Raw genomic sequence first — 12,069 nt, forward strand, 5'->3', positions numbered from 1 at the left:
TCATAAGGGATTTTATTGAGGTCATACCTGAATGGTCTAGTCACTTTCCCTACTTTCTTCAATTTAAGTCTGAATTTTGCAATAAGGAGTTCATGATCCGAGCCACAGTCCGTTCCTGATCTTGTTTGTGCTGACTATATAGAGCTTCTCCATCTTTGACTGCAAAGGATATAATCAATCTGAAAAAAGTGTTGGCAACCTGGTTATGTCCATGTGTAGTCTTTCCTTGTGTGTTGGAAGAGGGTGTTTGTGATGACAGGTGTGTTCTCTTGGCAAAACTGTTAGCCTTTACTGTGCTTCATTTTGTACTCCAAGGCCAAACTTGCCTGTTACTCCAGATATCTCTTGACTTCGTCCTTTTGCATTTCAATCGTCTTAGATGAAAACGACATCTTTTTTGTTTTGGTGTTAGTTCTAGGTCTTGTAGGCATCATAGAACCATTCACTCCAGCTTCTTCAGTATTAGTGGTTGGAGTATAGACTTGGATTACTGTGATACTAAATGGTTTGCCTTGGAAATGAACAGAGTTCATTCTGTCATTTTGAGATTGTACCCATCTTAGGCCAGTTACCTAAGTTCTCTGTGCTTCCATATGTGAGTGGTGTGATCTTAGTCAAGTTGCATAACCTTTTCGTGCTTCCATATCTTAGCTGTGTGATCTTAGACAATTTGTGTGACCTTTTCTGTGCTTCCACTTATGAGCTGTGTGATCTTAGGCAAGTTGCCTGACCTCCCTTTGCTTCCATTTCTGAGCCCTGTGATCTTAGGCAAGTTGCCTACCTCTCTATGCTTCAGTATCTTACCTGTGTTATCATATGTAATTTGCCTGACCACTCTGTTCTTCTAATTTTGAACTATCTGATCTTAAGCAAGTTGCCTAATCCCTTTTTGCTTCCACTTCTGAGTTGTGCAATTGTAGGCAAGTTGCCTGTTTTTACTATGTTTCCACTTCTGAGCTGTGTGATCTTAGGCAAGGTGCCTGACCTGTAGGTGCTTCCTCTTCTGAACTGTCCTATCTTAGTCAAGGTGCCTGAACTCTCTGTGCTTCCCCTTAAGAGCTGTGTGATCTTAGGCAATTTGCATGACCTCTCTGTGTTTCCACCTATGAGCTGTATGAACTTAGTTAAGGTGCCTGTCCTTTCTGTGCTTCCATTGACCTGTGTGATTTTAGGCAAGTTACTTAACAACTCTGTGCTTCCATATGTGAGTTGTGTGCACTTAGGCAAGATGCCTAACCTCTCTGTGTTTCCACATGAGCTGTGTGTTCTTAGGCATGTTGCCTAACCTCTCTGTGCTTCTATATGGGAGCTGTGTGATCTTAGGCAAGTTGCATAAACTCTCTGTGTTTCCAAATTTGAGCTGTGTGATCTTAGGCAAGTTGCCTAACCTGTCTGCCCTTCCATATCTGAGATATCCAATCTTACACAAGTTACCTAACATCTCTGTACTACCATATATAAGCTGTGACCTTTTAGGAAAGGTGACAAAAATTTCCATGCTACCACTTGTGCTGTGTTCTTAGGCAACTTGCCTAATCTCTCTGTACTTCGATATCTGAGTTGTGTGATCTTAGGCATGTTGCCTAAATTCTCTGTCCTTCCACTGAGCTGTGTGATCATAGGCAAGTTCCTTGACCTCTCTGTGCTTCCACTTATGAACTTTGTTTGTTAAGGAAGTTGCTTGATAGGTCTGTGCTTCCACATCTGAGCTGTGTGATTTTAGGCAAGTTGCCTAACCTCTCTGTGCTTCCATTAACAAGGTGTGAGCTCTTAGGCAAGCTGCCTAAAATCTCTGCTTCCTGGTGAGTTTTGTGTTCTTAGGCAAGTTGCCTGTGTATCCACTTTTGAGCTGTGTGATCTTAGGCAAGCTTCCTGACCTCTCTGTGCTTACACTTCTGACTTGTGTCATCTTAGGCAAGTTGCCTGTCCTCTCTGTTCTTCCAGCTCTGAGCTGAGTGATCTTAGGCAAGTTACCTGAACTCTCTGTGCTACCACTTTGGAGCTGTGTGATCCTAAGCAAGTAGCCTGACCTCTAGTGCTTTCTTTATGAGCTGTGTGATGTTTGGGAAGTTTTCTGGCATCTGTGTGCTATGTGATCCACATCTGAGCTGTGTGATCTTAGGCAATTCGTCTAACTTCTATGCTTCCATATCTAAGCTGTGTGACCTTAGGCAAGTTGTGTAAAATCTCTGTGCTTCCACTTCTGAGCTGTGTGATCTTAGGCAAGGTGCCTGATCTTTCTGTGCTTCCACTTCTGAGTCTCTTATCTTAGGCAAGTTGCCTGACCTCTCTGTGCTTTCAACTTGGAGATGTGTGATCTTAAACTAGTTGCTACCTCTCTGTATTTCCACTTTTGAGCACTGTGATCTTAGTGAAGTTCCTGATCTCTCTGTGCTTCTACTTCTGAGTTGTGTAATCTTAGTCAAGTTGCCTGACCTCTGTGTGCTTTCACATGTAAGCTGTGTGTTCTTAGGCAAGTTCCTGAACATCTCTGTGCTTCCACATCTGAGCTGTGTGAACCTGTGCAGGTTCCCTGACCTCTCTGTGCTTCCAGTTCTGAGCTGTGTGATGTCAGGGAGGTTGCCTGACATCTCTGTGCTTCCAAGTCTGAGCTCTGTGATCTTAGGCAAGTTGCCTAACCTCACTACGCTTCTGCTTCTTAGCTTTGTGATCTTAAGCAAGTTCCCTGACCTCTCTGTGCTTCCGCTTCTGAGCTGTTTCATCTTAGGCAAGTTGCCTGACCTCTCTGTTTCCAACATTGAGCTGTTTTCTCTTAGTCATGATGCCTGACCTCGCTGTGTTTCCATTTAAGAGCTGTGTGATCTTAGGCAAGTTTCCTGACCTTTCTGTGCTTCCACATCTGAGCTGTGTGCTGGTAGGCAAGGTGACTAACCTCTCCGTACTTCCATTGCTGAGCTGTGTGATCTTAGGCAAGTTGCCTGAGCTCTGTGTATTTTGACTTATGAGCTGTGTGACCTTAGATAAATTGTCTGACCTCTCTGTGCTTCCATATATGAGCTGTGTGCTCTTAGGCAAGGTTTTAACCTCTCTGTACTTTCACTTTTGAGCTGTGTGATCTTAGCCAAGTTTCCTGACCCCTCTCTGCTTTCGCTTCTGAGCTGTACGATGTTAGGCAAGTTTCCTGACTTCTCGGTGCTTCCACTTGTGAGCTGTATGATCTTAGGCAAGTTGCCTAACTTCTCTGTGCTTCAATATTTGAGCTCTTAGGTAAGGTCCCTAACCTCTCTGTGCTTCCATCTGTGAACTGTGTGATTTCAGTCAAATTGCCTGCCCTCACTGTGCTTCCACTTGAGCTGGATCATCTTAGGAAAGTTGCCTAAGCTCTGTGTTGTTCCATATATGAGCTCTGTGCTCTTAGGCAAGGTGCCTAACCTTTCTTTGATTCCATTTCTGAGCAGAGTGATCTTAGACAGGTTGTTTGACCTCTCTGTTCTTCCACTTCTGAGCTGTGTTATGTTAGGCAAGTTGCCTAACTTCACTGTGCTTCCGTTTCTGAGCTGTGTGATCTTATACACAGGTTGCCTGACTTCTATGTGCTTCCACTTCTGAGCTCTGTGATCTTAGGCAAGATGTATAAACACTCTGTACTTTCATTCCTGAGCTCTGTGATCTTAAGCAAGTTGCCGACCTCTTTGTGCTTCCATTTTTGAAATGTGTGATCTTAGGCAAGTTGCCAAACCTCTTTGTGCTTCCACTCTGAGCCGTGTGCTATTAGGCAAAGTGCCTAACATTTCTGTGCTCCCAACAAAGAGCTGTGTGATCTTAGGCAAATTCCTTGACCTCTCTGTGCTTGCACATCTGATGTCTGTGACATTAAATAAGTGGTCTGACATCTCTGTTCTTCCACATCTGAGCTGTGTGATCTTACGAAGGTTGCCTGACTTCTCCCTACTAACTCTTCTAAGCTGTGTTAACTTTGCAAGTTGCCTGACCACTCTGTGCTACCATATCTGAGCTCTGTGATCTTACAAAAGTTGCATAATCTCTCTGTGCTTCCATATGTGAGTTGTGTGATTTTAAGCAATTTGCCTGACCTGTCTGTGCATCTCCTTATGAGCTGTGTGATCGAAGGGAAGGTGTCTAACCTCTGTGTGCTTCCACTTATGAGCCCTGTGATCCCAGGCAGTTTCCTAGACCTCTCTGTGCTTCCACTTAAGAACTGTGTGATATTAGAGAAGTTGCCTAACATCTCTGTGTTTCCACTTCCAAACTGCGTGATCTTAAGCAAGTTGACTGACCTCTTTGTGCTTCCATTTATGAGCTGTGTGTTTTTAGGCAAGTTGCCTAATCTCTCTGTGCTTCTATGTATGGCTGTGTGCTCTTAGGCAATCTGCCTAACCTCTCTGTGATTCCACTTAAGAGCTGTGTGATCTTAGAGAAATTTCTGACCAATCTTGGCTTCTAGTGCTGAGCTACATGATTTAGTAAGATTTCATAACCTCTCTGTGCTTCCATTTATGAGCTCTATCCTGGTCGGCAAGGTGACTAACAGAGCTGTGAGAACTTAGGCAAGTTGCCTGACCTCTAGGTGCTCCACCAAACAGCCATGTGATCTTTGGCAACTTGCCTGACCTCTCTTTGCTTCTACTTTTCAGCTCTGTGACCTTAAATAAGTTGCCTGACCTCTCTGTGCTCCTGCATCTGAGTTGTGTGATCTTAGGGAGGTTACCTGACCTCTCCCTTCCTCCTCTTCTGAGTTGTGTTAACTTGGCAAGTTGCATGACCACTCTCTGCTTCCATTTCTCAGCTATGTAACATTAGGAAAGTTGCCTAATCTCTCTGTGCTTCCCCATGTGAACTGTCTGATTTTAGTCAGTTTGCCTGATCTCTCTGTGCTTCCACTTTTGAGATGTGTGATATTAAGGAATTTGCCTAACTGCTTTGTTCTTCCATATATGAGCTGTATGATCCCACACAGATTACAAGACCTCTCTGTGCTTCCAGTTCTGAGCTGTGTGATCTTAGTCAAGTTGCCTAACTTCTCTGTATGTCTGCTTCTGAGCTGTGTGAACTTAAGCAAGTTGCCTAACATCTTTGTGAATCCATGTACGTGTTCTGTGCTCTTAGGCAAAATGCCTAACCTCTCTGTACTTCCACTTAAGAGCTGTTTTATCTTAGGCACACTGCCTGACCCCTCTGTGCTTCCAGCTCTGAGCTGCATGATCTTAGGAAAATTTCCTGAACTCTCTGTGTTTCCACTTATGAGCTGTGTAATGGTAGGCAAGGTGACTAACCTCTGGTCCTTCAGCTTCCAAGCTGTGTGAAATTAGGCTGGTTACCTAAACTCTCTGTGCTTCCATTTCTGATGTGTGAGGTCTCAGCGAGTTTTCCTGACCTCTCTGTGTTTCCACCAAAGAGCTGTGATCTTAGGCAAGTTGCCTGACCTCTCTGTCCACTCTCTTCTGATCTCCGTGACCTTAAATAAGTGGTCTGATTTCTCTGTGCTTGGGCATATGAGCTGTGTGAACTTAGGGAGGTTGCCTGACCTCTCTCTGCTTCCTCTCCTGAGTTGTATTAACTTGGAAAGTTGCCTGACCCACACTCTGCTTCAATATCTGAGCTCTGAGAAAAGTTGCCTAACCTCTCTGTGCTTCTATATGTGAATTGTGTGATTTTAGGCAATTTGCCTGATCTGTCTGTGCTTCCACTTTTGAGCTGTGTGATCTTAGAAATTTTACTAACCTCTCTGTGCTTCCACCTATGAGCTGTGTGAAATCAAATAAGTGGTCTGACCTCTCTGTGCTTCCTCATCTGAGCTGTGTGATCTTAGGGAGGTTGCCAGGCCTCTTCTGCTTCCTATTCTAATCTTTGTTATCTTAGGCAAGTTGCCTGACCACTCTATGCTTCCATATCTGAGCTCTGTGATCTTAGGAAAGTTGCCTAACCATCCTGTCCTTCCATATTTGAGATTGTGATTTTATACAAATTTCCTAACCTCTCTGTGCTTCCAGTTATGAGCTGTGAAATCTTAAGGAAGTCTAACCTCTCTTTGCTTCCACTTCTGAGCTGTGTGGTCTTAAGCAAGTTGCCTGACCTCTTTGTGCTACCATTTTTTAGCTTTGTGATCATAGGCAAGTTGACTGACCTCTCTGAGCTTTGACTTCTGAGCCCTGTGCTATTAGGCAAAGTTCCTAACCTTTCTATGCTTCCACTTAAGAGCTGTGTGATCTTAGCCAAATTGTCTGATCGCTCTGTGCTTTCAGCTCTGCATTACATGATCTTAACAACATTTCCTTACAGATCTCTGCTATGACTTAGAAGCCATTTGTTGGTAGGCAAAGTGACTAACCACTGTGTGCATCTGCTTCTGAGATGTGTGATCTTAGGATAGTTTCCTGACCTCTCTGTGCTTCCACCAAAGAACTCTGTGGACTTAGGCAAGTTACCTGACCTCTCTGTGCTTCCACTTCTGATCTCTGTGACATTAAATAAGTGGTCTGACCTTTCTGTGCTTCCACATCTAAGCTGGATGATCTTAGGGAGGTTTCCTGACCTCTCTGTTTCCTCTTCTGAGCTGTGTTATCTTAGGCAAGTTGTCTGACCACTATTTGCTTCCATATCTGAGCACTGTGATCTTAGGAAAATTACCTAACCTCTCTGTGCTTCCATATTTGAGCTTGTGATTTTATACAAATTGCCTGACCTTACTCTACTTCCAGTTATGAGCTGTGAGATCTTAGGGAAGTTGTCTAACCTCTCTTTGCATCCACTGTTGAGTTATATGTCCCAGACAGGTTGCCAGACCACTCTGCTTCCACTTATGAGCTGTGTGATCTTAGGCAAGTGGCCTGACTTCTCTGTACGTCCACTTCTGACCTTGTGATCTTAAGCAAATTGCCTGTCCCCTTTGTGCTTCCATTGCTGAGCCATGTGATCTTAGGCAAGTTGACTATCCTCTCTGTGCTTCTATGTTTGAGCTGTGTGCTCTCAGGCAAAGTGCCTAATGTCTCTGTGCTTCTACTTAAGAGCTGTGAGATCTTAGGCAAATTGCCAGACCTCTCTGTGCCTCCAGGTTTGATCTAAATGATCTCAGGAAAATTTTCTGACCTCTCTCTAGGAGCTGTGTGCTCATAGGCATGGTGACTAACCTCTCTGTGCTTCCAACATAGAACACTGTGATCTTAGGCAAGTTGCCTCAGCTCTCTGTGCTTCCATATCTGAGTTATGTGATCTTAAGGAGGTTGCCTGACCTCTCCCTGCTTTGTCATCTGAGCTATGTCATTTTAGGCAAGTTGCCTGATGCCTCTATTCTTCCATATTTGAGCTCTGTGATCTTAGGAAAGTTGCCTAACCTCTCTGTGCTTCCATATGTGATCTGTGTGATTTTAAACAATTTGCCTGACCTCTCTGTGCTTCCACTTATCAGCCTTGTGCCTTAGGCAAGGCGCCTGACCTCTCTGTGCTTCCATTTCTGAGCTGTGTTATCTGAAGCAAGTTTACTTGCCACTTTGTGCTTTCATTTTTGAGCTGTGTGATCTTAGACAAGTTGCCTAACCTCTCTGTTCTTCTATGTATGAGCTGTGTGCAAAGTGCCTAAACTCTCTGTGCTTCCTTTTAAGAACTGTGTGATCTTAGGCTTATTGCCTGACCTCTCTGTGATTCTTGCTCTAAGCTACATGATCTTAGCAAAGTTTCCTGACCACTTTGTGCTTCCACATAGGAGTTATGTGCTGGTAGGGAAGGTGGCTAACCTCTCTGTGCCTCCACTTTTCAGATGAGATTTCTTAGGCTAGTTGCCTGACCTCTCTGTGCTTCCAATTCTGAACTATGTGACCTTAAATAAGTGTTCAGACCTCTCTGTGCTTCTACCTCTGAGCTGTGTGATCTTTGGGAGGTTACCTGATGTCTCGCTCCTTTCTCTTCTGAGTTGTGTTAACTTGGCAGGTTGCCTGACTACTCTCTGCTTCCATTTCTCAGCTATGTGATGTTAGGAAAGTTGCTTAATCTCTCTGTGCTTCCATATGTGAGCTGTCTGATTTTAATCAATTTGCCTGATGTCTCTGTGCTTCCACTTTTGAGATGTGTGATCTTAAGGAAGTTGCCTAACTGCTCTGTACTTCTGTATATGAGCTGTGTGATTCCACACAGATTGCCAGACCTCTCTGTGCTTCCAGTTCTGAGCTGTGTGATCTTAGTCAAGTTGCCTAACTTCTATGTGCTTCCACTTCTGAGCTGTGTGACCTTAAGCAAGTTTTCTGACCTCTTGTGCTTCCATTTCTGAGCTTTGTGATCTTAGGCAAGTTGCCTAACCTCTCTGTGAATCTATGTACATGTTCTGTGCTCTTAGGCAAAGTGCCTAACCTCTCTGTGCTTTCTCTTAAGAGCTGTGTTATCTTAGGCACACTGCCTGACTTCTCTGTGCTTCCAGCTCAGAGCTGCATGATCTTAGAAAAGTTTCCTGACCTCTCTGTGAGCTGTGTAATGGTAGACAAAGTGACTAACCTCTCTCTGCTTTCAATTCCAAGCTCTGTGATCTTAGGCAGATTGCCTAACCTCTCTGTGCTTTCATTTCTGAGCTGTGTGATCTTAGCCAAGTTGTCTCCCTCCTCTCTGCTTCTAATTCTCAACTCTGTGACCTTAAATAAGTGGTCTGACATCTCTGTGCTTCCATTTCTGATCTGTGAGGTCTCAGCAAGTTTGCCAGTTGCCTGACCACTCTGCGCTTCCATATCTGAGCTCTGTGATCTTAGGAAAGTTGCCTGAACTCTCTGTGCTTCCATATGTAAGTTGTGTGATTTTAGGCAGTTTGCCTGACCAGTCTGTGTTTCTACTTATGAACTGTGTGATCTTCGGTAAGTTGCTTAACCTGTCTGTGCTTCCACTTAAGTGGTGTGATCTTAGGTAAATTGCCTGACCTCTCTGTGCTTCCAGCTCTGATCTAAATGATCTTAGGAAAAATTCCTGACCTCTCTCTAGGAGCTGTGTGCTGATAGGTATAGTGACTAACCTCTCTGTGCTTCCAACAAAGAGTTGTATATTCTTAGGCAAGTGGCCCGAGCTCTCTGTGCTTCTACATCTTTTCTGTATGACCTTAATTAACTGGTCTGACCTCTTTGTGCATCCACATCTGAGCTGGGTGATTTTAGGGAGATTGCCTGCCCTCTCCCTGCTTCCTCTTCTGATTTGTGTCATCTTAGGCAAGTTGCCTGACCACTCTGCTTCCATATCTGAGCTCTGTGATCGTAGGAAAGTTGCCTAATATCTCTGTGCTTCCATATGTGAATTGTGTGATTTTAGGCAATTTCCCTGATCTGTCTGTGCTTTTACTTTTGAGCTGTGTGATCTTAGAAATTTTGCTAACCTCTATGTGCTTCCACTTGAGCTGTGTGATCTTAGTAAAGTTGCCCTACTCCTGTGTGCTTCCACTTCTGAGCTGTGTGATCTTAAGTAAGTTGCCTGTCATCTCTTTGCTTCGCTTTCTGAGCTGTGTGATCCTAGTCAAGTTGCCTAAGGGCTCCGTGTTTCCACTTCTGTGTGCTATTACAGAAAATGCGTAACCACCCTGTGCTTGCACTTAAGAGCTGTGTGTTCTTAGGCTAATTGCTTGACCTCTCTGTGCTTCCAGCTCTGTTCTACATCATCTTAGGAATCTTTCCCAACCTCTCTGTTCTTCGTCTTAACAGCTGTATGCTGGTAGGCAAGGTGACTGTCTACTCTGTGCTTCTACTTCTGAGATGTGTGGTCTTAGGCAAGTTGACTGGCCTCTCTGTGCTTCTATATAAGTGCTGTTTCATCCTAGGCAAGTTGCCTGACCTCTCTGTGTTTATACCTCTGACCTCTGATCTTAGTCCAGTTTCCTGACCTCTCTGTGCTTCCACTCTGAGCTGTGGGATCATAGACAAGTTGCCTGACCTCTGTGTACTTCCATATCTGAGCTGTGTGATCTTAGCCAAGTTGCCTAACCACTCTGTGCATCCACATCTGAGCTGGGTGATTTTAGGGAGATTGCCTGACCTCTCCCTGCTTCCGCTTCAGAGCTGTGTTAGCTAGGCAAGTTGCCTGACCACTCTGCTTCCATAACTGAGCTCTGTGATCCTAAGAATGTTGCCTAACATCTCCGTTCTTCCAATATTTGAATGGTGTGATTCTTATACAATTTGCCTGACCTCCCTATTCTTCCATTTATGAGCTGGCATATCTTAGGGAAGTTGTCTCACCTCTCTTTGCTTCCACTTTTGAGCTGTGTGACCTCAGGCAGGTTGCCCGACCTCTCTGTGCTTCCACTTTTGAGCTGTGTGATGTTACACAAGTTACCTAACTTCTCTGTGCTTCCACTTCTGAGATGTGTGATCTTAAGCAAGTTTCCTGCCGTCATTGTGCTTCCACTTTTGAGCTGTTATCTTTTTTTTTTTTTTTTTGCTGCAAAAAGCTTTATTGTTTCCATTTGGTCCAAGGCTTGAGAGAGGGCTCCAGGGTGTTAAAAAGCTGCCTAGTGGCTGCAGAGAGGGGCTTCAGGCAGCCCTGATGTGAGGTGGGTTCTTCACTGGCCACTGGTCTTCAGAAGCTCCTAGTCGTGCTTGAGGGTAAGCCTTTGAAGAGATACTCACCCAACCCAGCCTGGGGACCAGCCAGCCTGCGGAGGTTGGTCTGGTGGTCACCCAGCTTCTTGATGAGTTTCACTTCCTCATCTAGGAAGTGGTTCTCCAGGAAGTCGCAGATGTGGGGGTCTCCGCGGGCAGAAGCCAGGCCATGCAGATCCAGCAGGGCTTGATTCAGGTTCTTCTCTACGAGAAGGGCGGCTTCCATGGCCTCCTGGGTTTTACCCCACTCATCTTGAGATGGCTTCTGCACGTCCAGAAGAGGGCGCAGCCGCCACGCTGGTTTTGCAGTTTCAAGAGATGCTCCGCGCCCTCACGCTTCTCCTTGGCCAATTCGCGAAAAAAGTGACCCACACCCTCCAGGGCCACATCGTCGTGGTCGAAATAGAAGCCCAGAGAGAGGTAGGTGTAGGAGGCCCCGCAGTTGCATGTTAACCAGGCGGTTGACGGCGGCCTCCACCTCGGTAGAATAATTCTGACGAATCTGGGAGCTCATGATTGGTCGGTAATAAGGAGTTAAAAAATGGCGGCTGGTCCCGGTGATCGTGTATAGCTGAGTGGCTGACTCCGGAGGTTGCGACTGGAAAAAAGGTTGGAGGGTGGTTGGAGGCTGGAGCAAGGGGCGTCCCTGGGTCTGTTCGGTCCAAGCACTGTTGAAGCAAGAGACAGATCCGCGGGGCCGCCCAGCGCACTTCCTGAGCTGTGTTATCTTAGTCAAATTGCCTAACCCTCCGTGTTTCCACTTCTGAGCCATGTGCTATTAGGCTAAGTGCCTAAGCACTCTGTACTTCCACTGATGTGCTGCGTGTTCTTAGGCTAATTGCTTGACTTCTCTGTGCTTCCACTTAAGAGCTGTGTAGGCTGGTAGGCAAGGTGACTAACCACTTGTGTTTCCACTTCTGAGATATGTGATTGTAGGCAAATTTCCTGACCTCTCTGTGCTTCCACTTTTGAGCTGTGTGATATTGCACAAGTTACCTAACTTCTCTGTGCTCCCACTTCTGAGGTTTGTGATCTTAAGCAAGTTTCCTGACCTCTTTGTTCTTCTATTTATGAGCTGTGTGCTCTTGGGCAAAGTGACAAATTTCTCTGTGCTTCTACTTAAGAACTGTGTGATCTTAGGCAAATTGCCTGACCTCTCTGTGATTTCAGCTCTGAGCTCCATGATCTTTGGAAAATTTCCTGACCCCTCCATGCTCCCGTTTAGGAGCTGTGTGCTGCTAGGCAAGGTGACTAACCTCTATGTGCCTCCACTTTCGAGATGTGTGATCTTATGGAAGTTGCCTGGCCTCTCTGTACTGCGAATAAAGTGCTGTTTGATTTTAGGCAAATGACCTGGACTCTCTGGGCTTCCACTTCTGAGCTATGTGACCTTAAATAAGTAGTCTGACCTCTGTGTTTCCACATGTGAGCTGTGTGATCTTAGATAGGTTACATGTCCTCTCTGTTTCCTCTTCTGTTCTGTGTTATCTTAGGCAAGTTGCCTGACCACTGTATGCTCCCATATCTG

General features: G+C 45.2%; 1 pseudogene; it reads right to left on the reverse strand.

Moving 5' to 3' along the window:
- Positions 1-10,528: 10,528 nt before the first annotated feature.
- LOC138071429 (ferritin light chain pseudogene) lies at positions 10,529-11,055 on the reverse strand (annotated as a pseudogene).
- Between the last annotated feature and the right edge of the window lie 1,014 nt (positions 11,056-12,069).

Source organism: Capricornis sumatraensis, chromosome X, assembly GCF_032405125.1.
Source record: "Capricornis sumatraensis isolate serow.1 chromosome X, serow.2, whole genome shotgun sequence".
NCBI classification, from domain to species: Eukaryota; Metazoa; Chordata; class Mammalia; order Artiodactyla; family Bovidae; genus Capricornis; species Capricornis sumatraensis.